Source organism: Lissotriton helveticus, chromosome 6 (assembly GCF_964261635.1).
Source record: "Lissotriton helveticus chromosome 6, aLisHel1.1, whole genome shotgun sequence".
NCBI lineage: Eukaryota > Metazoa > Chordata > Amphibia > Caudata > Salamandridae > Lissotriton > Lissotriton helveticus.
The window spans coordinates 1,643,665,591-1,643,669,232 of record NC_136067.1 but is presented as its reverse complement, the minus strand read 5'-3'; positions in this window follow the sequence as shown (position 1 = coordinate 1,643,669,232).

Below are 3,642 nucleotides of genomic sequence, written 5' to 3'. Positions count from 1 at the left end.
CCTTCGGCGTTAGAGTCAGCACTAGTCACTCGCGCATGCGCAAAGCGTATTTGGTAAATAATCCGCTGTAACTTTTTGAAGGAGAGGCTGATCCCTTGCGCATGCGGAATGCGACCATTACGGTACTCGAATAACCAAGGGTGAAATGACATTCTGTCACATGGAAGTTGACTGCTTTACAGCGTCTGGCGGTCTCACATATCTATGTGTGTGACGTGGGTACCTGGCATAGTAAAAAAAGGGGGGGGAACATGACAGTGAAAAAAAGGGACGAGGGTAGAAAGGAGTTAGCCCTCAAGGTACAAACAGGCAGTGGAAGATTATTCATTGTGAATGATGTCCTACAGTTTGTATATCTCAGACAGTTCATTCAGTCCTCTTACAGCTGTATCAAACTTCACAATCAAATGTGCTTCTCTTTTTGATAATTTAAGGTCCCAGTCGCCACCGCGTGGGTCCTTCTCGACTCGAGAAATAACGGTCCATTTTAGTTCATTTATATGATGTTTACATCGGATCCAGTGATTGACCAGTGGTGCAGTTTCAACTTTATTTTTTATTCTCGATTTATGTTGCGAGATTCTGTTGCGGATTTCTTGATTGGTTTTCCCAATATACAGGAGTCCACATGGGCATAAAACTCCGTATACTACAAATTTCGACTTGCAATTACTGAAGGTTTCATGTTTCCACAAGACGCCACGGTGTTGAAAGAGTGATCCCTCTATGGTCAGGTCACAACAAAGGCATGTGCCACATTTGTGATGGCCAACAACCGGAGTCAGTCCCATCATTTGTCTCAAGGTGGGTTGACCCTCTTTTTTGATCGCTGCTCGTACCACATAGTTAGCAATGCTGTTCTCCTTTTTGAACACGAACAAAGGTGGCGCGTTTAAACTTTCGTCCAGGTTTTTTATTAGGTGCCAATTTTGTCCAATAATCCTTTTGAGTTTGTTGGCGTTGGGACAATAAGTGGTAACACAAACTTGTCGTTTTTGCTTGGATTGTTTTTTTCGCTCAAGAAGATTTTCTCTAGGTTGCGAACTAGCTCTTTTGGGTACCCGTGATCACATAGTTTGGATACCAGATTTTCTGCATGCAATTTGTATTCCTCATTGGATGAACAATTTCTACGAACTCGTAAAAATTGGCCGAATGGCAAATTTTCTTTTAAGCTCCGTGGATGGTTACTGGAGAAAAGTAAAGCCTTATTGCGGTCCGTAGGCTTAATAAATAGTGTGGTTGCTAGTTTGCCTTCAGCTGGAAATACCTCTACATCCAGGAACGAGATTTTACTTGCTGAGTGGGATATGCCGAACTGTATATCTGTGGTTCTTGTGTTCAGCCAATTGTAAAAACAAATGAGTTTTTCTTCCCCACCAGTCCAAATCATGAAGACGTCGTCGATAAAACGCCACCATGTGGACACATGTTCGATGAAGGGGTTGTTGTTGTGGACATAAGTGTCTTCGTAGAGTGACATAAAAAGTACCGCCAGCTCTGGGGTGAAAGGACACCCCATTGCCACTCCTTTGACCTGGAGGTAAAATTAATTTCCAAAGGAAAAGTAGTTCTTTTTTAAGGCGAAAGTTGCCAGATCCACTAGAAATTTTGTAGGCACCTGTTTTGGTCTAGGTCTTTGGTCCAAAAAATATTCCAATACTGCCACAGCTTCGTCTTGGGGTATTTGAGTGTAAAGTTGTGTAACATCTAAGGTGACCAGTAAGTCATTGTCCTTATTGAAATCAGCCAGTTCTAACTTATTAATGAAGTCAGTGGTGTCTTGTAGATATGATGTGACACAGTCCATAAATTGCTTTAAGAAGCAATCAACATATTTGGCTATTGGCTCAAGAAGGGAATCGCAACCAGGCACGATTAGCCTCCCAGGTGGCTTGGTAAGATGTTTATGTACCTTGGGTAGGACGTAGAACATAGGTGTTTTAGGATGTTTATTTTGCCAAGGAATCCCTGTTCGAATCCTATGTTACTAAGGTCAAAATAATTGCACCTTCTAATATATTTTGAAAATAAAAATAGCTATTGAATAGCAATTCCCAATTCTGAACAGCAGTCTTTATTTGGTTGACAGATTAGTGTATTACATAAAGTATCAGTATTGGCATTTCTCTTTGTAGTTTCTGATTCTAAGGCTCAGCCTTACTGATTATAGCCAGCCCGAGTTGTTTGCACTAGAGACTATTGGACGTATTTGGTAGCCTATCTGCAAAATAACCCTGATGTATAGTAACAGTTGGTTTCACTCTCGGTACAAAATGATGATGTATATTTGGATCTGTACGAGTATCTTATGTACAAGATATACAACGATGTGTATTATGCTAGGATGTGGGATGCGGTAACATGATGATCTGTATGTTTATTCTACTGTAATGTGGTTTAATTTGAACTACCAATAAAAAGAAGTTTAAAAAAAAAAAATAATAATTCTTCAGCTTTTTTTCGAATGGGTGTAGATGCCTCTTTTTGTGATTCCCATTCTTCCTTGTTGCACCTTCTCCCCTACTCTTCTCAGCAAGATTTAGGGTCTCGATTTCTAGCAGGGTCTCTGTCATGCAACAGATGTGCAACTTCTTCTTTCACCTCTTTCTCGAAGTATGCTAATTAGTGGCTTGTCATAAGAATGCGGCTCGTCAGTCCAACAGGATAGGAATAACGCTGGGCCCTCATGCCCTAACTTACATAGCTTCGTTTCTCATGCCTCCAGAACGGTCTTAAAACTTGATTCCCGGCTATTACCACATTTATTTTTCATATTCGCTGATTAATGTGTCCCAGGGCTTGTTGACTTTTCTATGTCCACTCACCATTTCTCATTATGGTTATGACTGTAGGGTTTCCACGTTTCTTTCTCTATCTTCAACTCTGAATCTGGGAACCACTGGTGTCATGAAGGGTCCATTACAGTGGCGTATGGCTTCTTCGGCCTTCAGTTTTACCTGGTTAACTTTGAGACCAAATCCAAGCTCCTACCTTTTATGGTACTACAGCAACTTAATGTTGTCTCATTTCTGTCTCCCTCTGTGCCTAGCAGGAGGACTGCCGTCACATCCATGACCATAGGTAAATCCCACTAACTTGGCTGTTTCCGAATGCTGTTACTGTGGCCAGACACCTGGCCACCTTGCTAGCACCATAGACCCTCATCAGCTTCACGCTACACAGGAATCTTGTCTAAACGCTGGGTCTTTGAGCCCCCAACCAAGCCTCTTAGCTCTCCACCTGGAGTTCTCGCTCCCTGATACAATTTAGGAACCTCAGATGCTCATGACCAGAAAAAGAGGTGTATTCGGGTGCCAGTTGGCTCTTCTTGATGACCTACACTATGTGCCCAGGTTCAGCATAGGAATCAGACGACTGGATGGAGAACCACTGTTTTCTAAAAACAGGTTTTGAGGGCCTTGTATGTAAATAGCAATACCCTTGACTAATAGCTTCCTCATCTCCTGTAACATCTGCTTATGAGAAATGCATTTCTTCAGTGACTTATATGAGTACGTTATTTGGATGACATATACATGACAAAAGGTTACAACAATTTGCCAAGGAGTAAGTAAAAAGACACGCAGAAACACAATGAATATTGAGTTAAAAAACCCTAGAACCTTTAATGGCCATATT